Source organism: Suricata suricatta, chromosome 2 (genome assembly GCF_006229205.1).
Source record: "Suricata suricatta isolate VVHF042 chromosome 2, meerkat_22Aug2017_6uvM2_HiC, whole genome shotgun sequence".
Classification (NCBI taxonomy): Eukaryota; Metazoa; Chordata; class Mammalia; order Carnivora; family Herpestidae; genus Suricata; species Suricata suricatta.
In genome coordinates, this window is record NC_043701.1 from 88,178,759 (window position 1) to 88,191,325 (window position 12,567).

General features: G+C 38.3%; 1 long non-coding RNA gene across 1 annotated transcript; it reads left to right on the forward strand.

Moving 5' to 3' along the window:
- The first annotated feature begins 6,211 nt into the window (after window positions 1-6,211).
- Window positions 6,212-7,827, forward strand: LOC115306887. The gene is made up of 2 exons (XR_003915477.1): window positions 6,212-6,278; window positions 7,438-7,827. It is a non-coding gene; the product is annotated as an uncharacterized LOC115306887 (long non-coding RNA).
- The last annotated feature ends 4,740 nt before the right edge of the window (window positions 7,828-12,567 follow it).

Genomic DNA, 12,567 nt, shown 5'->3' on the forward strand with positions numbered 1-12,567 from the left:
GGTCAGGATACTACAGGAAAAGGACGTGGGTTGGCTTTCGCCCTCTCTGAGTTTGAACTCAGCTCTGCCACATGCAAGATGTGTCAGTTCCGACATTTAAACTTCCCACTTCCCAGTTTTCTTATCTACAGAATTAGGAGATAATAATACCTACTCCATTCGATTACTTTACTAACTGAATAATCTATGTGAAGCCCCTAGATCTGTGGACCGTATAGTTTAGCTCTTTGAAATGAATGGCTTAATGTCCCTCTGAGTACGATTTCTGTGCTCTTCCCAAGACAGAAACCTGGGGATCATCTTTGATTTATTTTTTAACTCTTAAATCACCCGTATCCTATATTCATTTATTTTGCTAGGGTCTTGTTAGTGATAGCTCTCTAACCCGTCTTGTAGCAAGTCTGTCATTTCTTATTTTTTTAAAGTTTATTTATTTTGAGAGAGAGAGAGAGAGAGAAAGCATGCACATGTGGAGGATGGGCAGAGAAAGAGGGAGAGAGAGAATCCTAAGCAGGCTCTACACTCAGCGTGGAGCTTGACACAGGATTCCATCTCATGACCGTGAACTCAGGACCTGAGCCAAAATCAAGTGTCAGATGCTCCAATGACTGAGCCACTTAGGCTCCCCAAGCCTTTCATTTTTGCTCCTGTTATTTCTTGATGGGGTTTTTAAATAAACTCTTACTTGAACTCCCTTCTAACAAATGTATATGGTAAGTACTTTTACTATGGGGACAAGGGTCGTGTTTAATTTTTTTTTTTTTTGCATTTGTAACTTTAATGCCATTCTAGTGGCTAATACACAATAGATGCTAAATGCACACACAGATACTTTTTAAAAAATTAATGAAAGAATGAAATCCATATTACTGAAATTACTCTCCATGCTGTAAAACCAATCACATTATTTGTGGTTTTAACCTTTCGGTGTTTTCCCATTTGTATGAGTTGAGGTTCCCGAGAGAAATAGTGACACATAAAATTTAGTATCAAATCATTGCTCAGAGGATAATATCAGATTTCTGGCCTGGAATCTAAGACCTTTCATGACATGGTCTCTAACTCTTCAACCTCATTGCCTGCCATTCTGCATCACTGTCAGTGCCTTTCCTGAGCCATGCATCCTCACCTTCTAAGCCAGGACCCCTCATGTGTCCTCCATACCCAAAATCAAATGCCATATGTCTTTACGTTTCAAAACTCATTATTAACATTTTCCCCTTTTCTGAAGGCTTTCATAATGATTTTCATTTTGCTGTCCCTTGGAAGATTTTGGCTTCTATCAATTTCTATGTCTGCTATTCTCATGGATACTCCTGAAATGGAGCTCACAGCACCGCTGCAGTACTTGCTGTGTGGTTTCTTCTAGACTTTCCTGAGAGTAAGACTGCATTTTAGTCATTGTCTTCTTTGCATCTCTAGAAGCCAAGTTCTTTTATTTGTTTCCTTGGAAGACAAGTTCTTACCGGGTGATTAGTTCATACTGTTAAATGTATTCATGGCAAAATGAATTAGTGAGTTGATCAATTTTTAAAATGGCACAGAAAATCTTTATTTTCATTATTATGCTTTTGTGAACTGTTTTCGCTTGGTGGAACCCAGAACACAATTTGAGTTACTGTTATTACAAGGAACCATACAGAGTTTGAAAATCTCAGCAATGGAGTCTGTCCTTTAAATATCCAGATGCTTCTATCATATGAAAATGTCACCTCTGAGGATAAATGTACTGGTATAGACTGGTTTGTTAAAGACAATAAAATTTGACAGGAGTGAGGAGAGCCTTAGGAAAACAATAGGAGAGGCTTATTATCATGAATAATAAGAAAACTGCCATTTTCACAAGTTTTTTTTGCCCATCTGCTAGCAGCTTGATTTTTAAAACTTTCCATATGCACATAAAAGAAAACATTAATTTATGAAAGCACTACAGACTCAACTACCCTTGTTAAATGATAAATAACTTATGAAGAGCAGGAGAGCATAAGAGAAAATTTCCAAGTCTAGCAACATGGAAATTATTTAAACATGCCATTCAGCATTTATATACCAGAATATGTGTATGGGAAATTAAAGCCATCGAGCCAAATATATTTTTAAAAAACCCAGGATACTGAATAAATTGGTTAATCATTTCATGCTTTATTCTAATAACTTATGTGCTTTTTCATTTCTTATATTTTTGTACTTTAGCTAATGTATCATTGGTGCTAGCTTTCTATTTTCTCTAAAAGTTGTGCAAGTATAAAAGTAATGTTTAATGTACCATTCTGCTTTAGGGATTAAAAACGTGTGAGAGTTAAGTCTTAGGTGAATATTGGAAATATTTCTGTGAAGATTCCCTACATTCTGAGTACCATACAGTAGGCTGAAAAGGCATGAAAACAAATAGGGTTTTTTGGCTAGTTCAAGTATGAGCTGGAAAGTAATTTCTTGTGTTATGTTGTGTGCTGCTGTGACATGAGTTCAGACATTTCTCAGATAGTCACACTGCCGGTGGACTACTGTTAAAAGGAAGAGATGACCTCTATTTCTTTTGCCAAGGGTAAGCTTTCTGAGGTATAAGAGAAGTAAAGAGGATTTTCCTCTCTTCAAGTATCATCTCCTTCTAAGGTGATCTTTGGTGAATCTTGTCAGGTCATGATGGTGCTTTGTTACTCTGAAAGAAAGCTTCTCATTCCTCATATGTCAGGGAGTGGGGGCAGCCCTGACATGAAAGGGACAGCCTATGTGTTCCTTAATACAGGACTTGGAGTAAGATGACCACGTTCCAAAATCAGGGCAAGTTATGTAACCTTTAAGATTTCATTTCCTCACCTTGATTTAATATTTAATATTACCAGTCTCATTGCATTATTGTGAGCTTTAATGAAATAATCTATGTAAGCTGGCACTGAGTAGGCAACAAGTATCAAGTATTGCCCAGAGTGATGATTAATTTATTCCCTGTTTAGTTTTCTGTTTCTTTTATTTTTGTTAACAAGCATTTTGGGGGAAAAGTTAGGTAGAGCTTTTTTTTTTTAGTGTGGCGATTTTGGCAGGTTTTTTTTTTTTGGACACTGTTTATTTTTTATCGGCCTTATTTCCATTTTGTGTACCTTTGTAGATGAGCAGCGGAAGACCACTTAGTGGATGTTCCTGCCCATTCAGTGGCCAGGCAGAGGGAGCTGAACAGCAGCCTTCGGTAGCAGGCTGAGCGCTCCAGTCTTCACTAGGGAACTGCTGAGTAGACCTGGGGACACCTGCCCGCCTTCAGACCAGTCCTCGGCTTCAGGTTGAGTCCAGTGAACTCAGGAGTTGGAGCCGTCCATTTACCCTGAAATTCCTCCTTGGTCCCAGCTTTTTCAGCAGGACCCTGCTCTTCCTTTTCAAGGTATTCAGGATCTCTCTAGAAGTAGAGATCAGGCATGCGCAGGCATGGTGACACGCATGCGCAGGCAAGGTGACACTCATACTCATAACTTCCCAGGCCAGCCTCCGCTGCAACAGACCCACCGAGCGAGCTCCCTTGTTGCAAGGGGTGGCAATGTCCACAGAGAGCGGAGGAGAGTGTGTGTGACACTGAGCGATGGTAGGCAGCATAAGACACCTCTGTGAGAGGCTGGCGGTCCACCCTGGGAGCAGTAACTGCCAGAAGCCTCGGCTCCCAGAAGGCTGCCTGGATGTGGTTAGTGAAAGTTCAGGATTGAAGCAGCCATAGGGGTGGCTCCCGGAGCAGCAGCAAGCTTCAGCAAAGCTTGCCGGCAAGTATTCCTGGATGACAGGACACTGACATCAGCTAGGTTTTCAATGGCAACTTCCATTTGGAAGTTGAGGCTGGTGCCACCAAAGTGGGTTCCTACTGAAAGGAATTTAAGGACATCCTCCTCCTTTATTTGCAGGACCTCAAGGGCTCCCGACCTTGTGAAAGATTCTAAGTGAGGATAGGATCACAAAACTCGCAATGGACTCCTCCCTGGGCAGCGCGGAAAGCGATTTCAGCAGTTTGATGAGCTGGGACTTTCATTCCAAAGATAAACATCCAGAGAAGGGTTTCTGTATGTATAACTTACTTTTAGTTTACTTGTATAATGCCACTGGGCTATCCTTCTCTCCCGTGCCCTGCCAACAGAGGCATTTGACACATTTGGCTAAGAGAGATAGGCAGTGAGAAGCTGGGGGTGGTTCTTTGCAGGATTTCTCCCCTTAATCCCCAAAGTCTATCTTTTCTTTCAGTTCTGTTGTGCTCCAGGTTCATGTATATACAGGAAATTGATGACAAGGCAGTGGCATCCCACGCTGTGCTTCAGACTAGTGTGTTTATCGGTAGACAGTCTGGCAGCCACACCTAGGGACACACATGCTAGATCTGCATGGCAGCAAACAGCCTCTGACTGAGACAGTGGCATCCAGGAGCCTCCCCCTGCTGTTGTGCAGGGGGCTCAGGGTGCCAGCATGAAGTCCAGACTTCCTGCTTCTCCTCTTTTTTGCTCCCCCTGGACGTTGTAGATCCCATAGCCTTTTCTCTGGTCCTGATGCCACTTTTACCAATCATTCTATCTCATTGTGTTCCCCTTCCAGAGCAAGCTAATCCCAGTAGTTACTTATTAATCAATCAATTGATTATCCTAAATAATTTATCAACATATATAATTCAAATAAACGGGATTTGTGAAAGGATAAAACAAGAGAACTATTCAGAATTATTTACTTTCCAAAGTATACAACATGGAATACTTTCTGATGTATTAAAATGTAATGCTGATTTAGGGCAACAACACACAGAAATGATAAAGAAATTAATTTAAAAACAGTTGAAATAATCTAGATAAGGACAGCCGATCTTAGGCTCAAAGGTAAGTTTATAAGGGCAATACAAAATTTAAGTCCCATTAAAATATTAGCCAAAAGTCAAATGTTTGCTCCTTTGTCCATATTCATGTACAGACTGGTGATATGAGGTTGATGGCATTTACTGAATTGAGGAGCTTTAGAAATCTGTAAGATAGGATACACAATCATATTATAACTTATAAATGCATCAAACCAGCATGTTGGATACCTGAAATTTTATGCAGTTATATGTCAGATATGTTTCAATATAAAGAAAAGATCAGACACATAAATGTTATCGTAAACTGAGGTAGGGTGAATTTTTTTTTCTGGTAATTAATGCTTACAGATATATTTACTTATGATACATATGTTTAATTTAGTAGTGACAAAGGGGTAAAGTATTCTTTGAATTCTCAGATATTTATTTACTTGTCTTGCAACTTATACATTACCTAAATTCTAACTTTTTCTTTGACCTTTCATTGGGGGTAATTACACTACTTCAGTCCACACTTGGAAGGAAACTCTACTGAATTAAAATTGAGAAACAAAAGTAGACAGTGATAGTTTCTTCCTGATTGCTACCCTCCTTCCCTTCTGTTGGAAAATGAAAAGCACGTTTTGTGTATATAAAAGCATATTTGTGTATTAATTTGTTCCTCCTGTAATCCATTCCCAGAGCAACTTGGTGATTCTGCATGGAGTTTCTTTCTTAGCCTCTTCCTTCTATACCACAGGAGGGGGCATACAACCAAGCAAAATAATCAAAAGGCCTTCTTGTGAACTTTTCAGGTTACAGTTATGGAAAAAGATTCCTTTAATCTTGGGCTGTGAACTTAAGAGGGGAGACAGAGCCTGGACTCTGTTGGGGGCAATGAGTCTAGCTTTTATCCTTGTGAATATTTACATGGTGATTTGTATGTGACAGCCATTTTTCTAAACACTGTGCATACTTCCAGCATATACAATATTAACTCAAAATGAGTGTTAGATTTAAATGTAAATTTAATTTATAAAACTTCTAAATAAAGCCATTTATAAATAACCTTGTGAATTTCAGTTAGGCAATGATTTCTCAGATACAATGCCCAAATACTATCTATCTACCTATCTATCTATCTACCTATCATCTATCTATCTAATCTATCTAACAAACTGGATTGCCAAATTAAAAATTTCCGTTCTGTTATAAATGTTCTGAATAAATAAAGATACTTAAGAAATTGAAAGTTAAAGCCATAAGAATTGGAGGAAATTTTTGCAAATTACATGCCTGATAAAATGCTTGTATACAAATAACAGCTAAACAACTCTTAGCTTATAAGAAAAGTAAATAACAGCAAAAATGTTTTTTTTTAATGGCAAAAGATGAGGACAAACACGTCACCAAAGAAGACATACAGATGACAGAGCAGCATGTGAAAAGATGCCCGTCATCCTTACTCATCTGACAAAGCACACAGGTATATCTCTGCATATCTACTAGAATGGTCTTTTACATAAAGTAACAACTCCAGGTAGTGGCAAGTATACAGAACAACTGAAAGTTTCATATATTAATGAAATAAGTGCAAAATGGTGCAGCTAGTTTGGAGAACCATTTGGAAGTTTCTCTTCAAGGAAAACATTTACTTATCTTATGACCCAGCAATCCAAGTTGGCATTACTGAAGTGAAATGAAAACCTGTGTCTACACAAAGGCCAGTAGGCGCATGTGCATAATAGCTTTATTTGGAATTACTAGAACTGGAAAAAAAAATCAATGGCCTTTCACTGATAAAGACATAAGTAAAATGTGGTACACCCATTAAATGTAATACTACTCAGCAATAAAAAGAGTGAAGAACTGATTCATGCAACAAGACAGATAAATCATAATGCATTATACTGTGTGGAAGAAGTCATATTCAAAGGCCATTTATTGTTTGATTCCATTTATATGGCATTCTTTAAGTAGCCATCATATTGGAACAGGGAACAGAGGTGTGCAATGGGGAATGATTGGCATTAAAGGGAAAGAGGTTATTTTGGGAAGAGGTGACAGACGGTTCTATGTTTTGATTGAGGTGGTGAGTCCATGAAGGTGGACTTTTGTCAACATTCACAGAACTAAATACTTAAAGGGTAAATTGTATTGTATATAAATTATATGTTAATTTTTAAACTAAAGAAAAAAGAAGAGGACATTGGCCTCACTCAGGAATCATATCCATACCACAAAATCTCATGTGGTCACGTGTTTTGGCTTTTCATGGCATGGCAGGGACCTGTGACTTTTTGGGAGTGGTGCTCTTTTTATTGGACACAGTGTTGTGAGAGAGGGAATCACTTTGTACTTATTTGTGACTGTATACTAATGATTTATTTACTTTTGTATATACATGTTACTATTGACATTAGAAGTGTATAAAAGCAAAAAAAATGTTAAAAAGTCAAACGTGGAAGCAATCAAACTTGTCTCAAATTGTGAAACATATACCTCAAACCTAGTGAAATATGAATGAAATTAAGGGAAGAGTGCAAGAGAAAACACCTATGTCTATGGATTTTGAGTGGCCCAGAGAATTCTATAAAAACAGTAGCAAGTGATATAAACTTATTATTTCTCACCTGAAAATACAGTATCAAGAAATGAATTGCAAATGACTTCACAAAATGACCAGAAGGATGTGTATGTGTCACCATGGCTCATTGGGTCTATCTGCTGCAGAAAGTTTCTCGAGTGTCAAATAAGGCTCATAAGAAACATACTTATAAGAAGATCCAGGCCTACCTCGCTTCTCTTCAGATTCCCGTGGAGTCTGGCTGGGTGTATGCATGTGCTGAGGTTTGTGTATGGTTACAGATGGAGCCCCTGTCACCAGTTTCTGTCACCGGCAACCAAGAGAATCCTGATTGACACAAATTCTACTTTCATCCCCTTTTTTTGCCGAGATGTTTTCTTCACTCTCCAAATCCTCACTCTCCTTTAGGGCATGTGATTTTCCAAATAAAAAGCAAATATGCTCCTCATATTTTTGGCTTCTCTTCCCATTGTATTCTCTTCCTAAGGCATTTTCTTGGCACATAAAAGAAAAAAACCCAGGAAGATACAGGATGAAGAAAACAAAGATTAATATCTCAAAATATCATATAGTCATCATTATAAGAAGTTACAGTGACTACAAAACAAACCTAAAAAGAAATATGCAAAACATGGGTAGCAAAACTGTAATGTATGATTGACAGCTTAAGTTAATATGAAAGTATGCTTTTTCTTGGGGTGTTTGGGGACTCAGTTTGGTTAAGTGTTAGACTTCAGCTTAGGTCATGATTTCAGAGTTCATGGGTTTGAGCCCCACATCTGGCTGTGTGCTATCAGCACAGACCCCTGGAGGCTGCTTCAGATTCTGTGTCTCCCTAGCTCTCTGCCCCTCCACTGCTTGTGTTCTCTCTCTCTCTCTCTCTCTCTCAAAAATAAACATTAAACAAAAACAGAAAGTATGCTTTTTCTTAAATATGAAGACATTAAGGAAAAGTCAGTTCTTCTAAATTAATCTGTCATTTTTTTGTTCTTGGGTATGGAGGAGAACTTGATGAAATGCTATTAGATTCACCTGAAAGATTAAATGTCTAAGAAAAAAAAGTGTCACTATCCCAATTAGTTTTTAAAATCATTATAATCACTGTAGAGAAAATACAGCTGAATACACATGGGTTTTAGTAATTGATAAAACTGAAATTTTAAGTAATTATAAGAAATTATCTTATAATTATATTTGAAAACTGGTGATGTAGAGAAAATGATGCTGGATATCTAATCTTATTTAAGACTTTATTTTATTTTATATTTAATAATATAATTTATTGCCAAATTGGATAACATACAGTGTATACAGTGTGCTTTTGGTTTTGGGGTGGATTCCTGTGATTCATCACTTACATACAACACCCAGTGCTCATCCCAACAAGTGCCCTCCTCACTGCCCATCACCCATTTTCCCCTCTCCCACACCTCTCACCATCGACCCTCAGTTTGTTCTCTGTATTTAAGAGTCTCTTATGGTTTGCCTCTCTCCCTCTCTGTTAACTATTTTTCCCCCTTCCCTTTCGCATGGTCTTCTGTTAAGTTTCTCAAGATCCACGTATGAGGGAAAACATGATATCTATCTTTCTCTGACTGACTTATTTCACTACTTATGTAAGACTTTAAACTTCTAACTTTTAAAGATACAAATTTGAAACCATAAAAATATCAAAGAGAAGAATTACAGAAAACTCTTAAAAGAGATTGTTTCCAAGTAAGAAAAACCAAAAACTGGAAGCTTTCTAAGGAAACTTTGCTTTGACTGCATACAATTTAGACATGTTTAAAGTACTGTCAATATTATAAACAACAAAACAGAGAAAAAGGAGAAACAAATATTTATCAATGTCAACTCCCCAAAATATACCTATGAATTTTGGACTAAACAAATAAGAAAATGAATAAGCTAGCAAGGGATGTTATAGTCATTTTGTTTTGTTTTGTGTTGTTTTGTTTTTAAAAGCACTCAACATTTATTGAAATAAATATGAGGTTATTTGTACAGGTCTTTTTGTCACACTTTATGGCATAAGGAAATGTTTTTCATGTTTCAATTGTCTCTACCAGGTCATGCCAAACTTCAATTACTTTTTAAGTAATAGTGAACTAATTAATTCAAATACAATACTCATAAGATCTAATTCTAGAGGATCCAGTGAAGTGGGAATGATATACTGTTAAGAATTATATCAAAGCCATTTATATTCTGGAAACACAGTCCTAAAATAATATACACGATTTCAATGAGAGCAAATGTAGCCTCGATTAAATAACAAACTGAACTAAAAGGACACAACTTGGAATGCGTTTAAAGGGAAAACATGTCCAATATACCACTGTGCCTGTGGAGGTTGAGAATGTGGGGCCTGTTGTAAACATGACTCAAACCTGCACATCAGTCTCCACCTAGGGGCCCTCATAGCCCACCACCCTTGGTTCCCTGGGGATCTGAGGATGCAGAGATGTCATGACCCTGGTGGGTCTCTGCCCTGGGCCTCATGTGGATAGCAGGTGCTATCTGGTCCTCTTGAAAAGGCTGGATTTAGGAGCACCTGGGTGACCCAGTCAGTTAAATGTCTGACTCTTGATTTTGGCTCAGGTCATGATCTCAGGGTCATGGAATCGAGCCCTGCATCGGGCTCTGTGATGACAGTGGCTCTGTGGTGACAGCATGGAGCCTGCCTAAGATTTCTCTCTCCTTTTCCCTCTGCCCTTCTCCTGCCCTGCTCCTGCTTTCTCTTTCTTTCTCTGTCAAAAGAAAAAGAAAAAAGAAAAAAAGAAAAGAAAAGGATGTATTTAAAATTCCAATCAACCTTTTCTTTTTTGCCTGTTGTGAAAATTTTTCTTTCCCTAGATCCCTTGAGCTTTTTCCTTGATCAACAAAACTGCCAACCAACTTTCTTGTGCTATTTGCTCATGGAACAAATCCACTTTACACATAAATAATGGTGCTTTCCATAGTTTTGTTTTCTCCAGGTATTTGGCCATCTTCCTGTAGGAGTCAAGGGTTTGATACTGAAGGCTGATGTTTTCATACACTTTGGAATATTTCTCCTTCTTTTCTAAGCATTAATTTCTCTCCTCCATTGATTTTCTGTGAAGTTGCATTTCACAGATGTTCAGGATATAGTTCAGGAGTATCTGGGATTTCAGCTGAAGCCTTTGAACCTCACTTTAACTGTGAATTTTCACATTGCTCTGATTGGAGACTTTTGATTTGAATTCTAAGTAATTCCTGCATTTGGTTTTTCTCCTGTACTTTAAAAATGTTCCTTGTTTTCCTCTTGCAAGTTTTTAAAAGGTAACATTTAAGTTAATATCATCAGTGAATTTCTTCAGGTAGACACCTGGCAATCTTGGCCTCCATTTTCTGATTTGCTCTTTCTTCCCAATTTCCTGTTGCCATCAACATGTGGACTTGTATATAGAGAGCAGATGAGTTTATCACTTTCAGCACAGCTTCAATCCTGGATGTTAATCGACTCTCTTTACCATTCCCAACCTGTTACCTTCTGTGTTGAAGTTTTCAAACATTTCTTTTTGTTCCTTCAGCTCTGCCGCTCTTTCTGACCATTTAGCCTCTTCCTGGACACAAAGTTTGAAGGCTTTCCTGATGCTGAACTTCTTTAAAACCACTATTTCCCTCTGACATTCTATATTCTTTTGAGATGACTTTAAGGTATTTTCAGTCTCAATCATTTGGAACTGGAGGGATTTTGACGTCTCTTTGAGTGACTGTGTCCACCAAGATCAGCCATCTTTACTCCATGAAGTAAGATTTTAGGGGACTCCCTTTCTGTTCTTATTTGAGAAGTCTACTGTCTCCCCCAGGGCAAAGATGGACCTGTTCACTTCTGTACTAAGTAGAGGCAAACACAGTGTTTGTAATTCCAGAGGGCTGGTCTCTACTATGGGTGACTCGAAGGCTTCAAAGTCTTCTGTAATCAGTCTCATTTTCTCACTGATTTTATGATACACTTTAACTTGGGCAAAAAATCTTTGGCTGGCTTATTCTGCCTCAGAGTACACTGGCATTTTACTGTACAAACAATCAAAGCAGAATATATCAAAAATTTCAAGGAAAATTCAAATGCACTTGAGCCTTATTTACATAGTTCAGAAAACAGTATCCGTGCACAGTTGCCCCAGCCCTGGCTGGAAGGACATTTCTGTGGCTTTCAGGAGTCCCTTCCTGGCCCCAGTGGGTACCTTGGCTCTACCTCTGATCATTTGCTTACGGGCTTCAACTGCCTTCCCAGGACTCTGTGAGTTCTGTCTCCAGCCATCAAGTCCTGACAGCCAGGAGGGACCATATTGAAAAGGTATTGCTTTCTAACTTTGTTCTGGAACTGCACGAGTAGGAAGCAGTTTTATTTGTACAGTACACTGGGGGAAAAGCCAATTACAGGCAAAACAGACTAGCCCACAAACTGAGTGTTGTAGGACAACTTGGCCCTGCATGAAGCCTGGGGGATCCAAGCACTGCCCACCCTAACCAAACCTGTAGAACTGACCGTGAATATGGTCATCTTTCCAGTCCAGGTTTTGCCTCTTCAAGAGCTTCCTGACCTGTGACTTCTAAGGTGTAAACAATACTTGAGGAAAGCAGTGCAGATTATAAATCATCTTCCAATAGAGTATCTTATTTAAGATGGCTTTTCTCTGAGATTGGCCATCCTATGAGGTTGTTATTATATCTTTTGACCTATATCCTGAGGCCTAGACAGTTTAAATGCCTTGTTTAAGGATAAAAACTTTTCAGTTGCAGGGTTGGATTCTGAACCAAGATCATCTGATTCCATGTACAGTTAAAATATTATTTTTGTAGTATAGAGGTTCCTCAAAAAATTAAAAATAGAATTATCCTATTACCCAGCAATAGCACTAGTAGGCATTTATCCAAGAGATACACGAGTGCTGATTCATAGGGGCACAGGTACCCCAATGTTTACAGCAGTGCTTTCAACAATAGCCAAATTATGGAAAGAGCCTAAATGTCCAACTGATAAATGGATAAAGAAGATGTGGTTTATATATACAGTGGAATACTACTTGGCAATGAGAAAGAATGAAATCATGCCATTTGCAACAGTGTGGATGGAACTGGAAGGTATTGTGCTGAGTGAAATAAGTCAGTCAGAGAAAGACAGATACCATATGTTTTCACTCATGTGTGGATCTTGAGA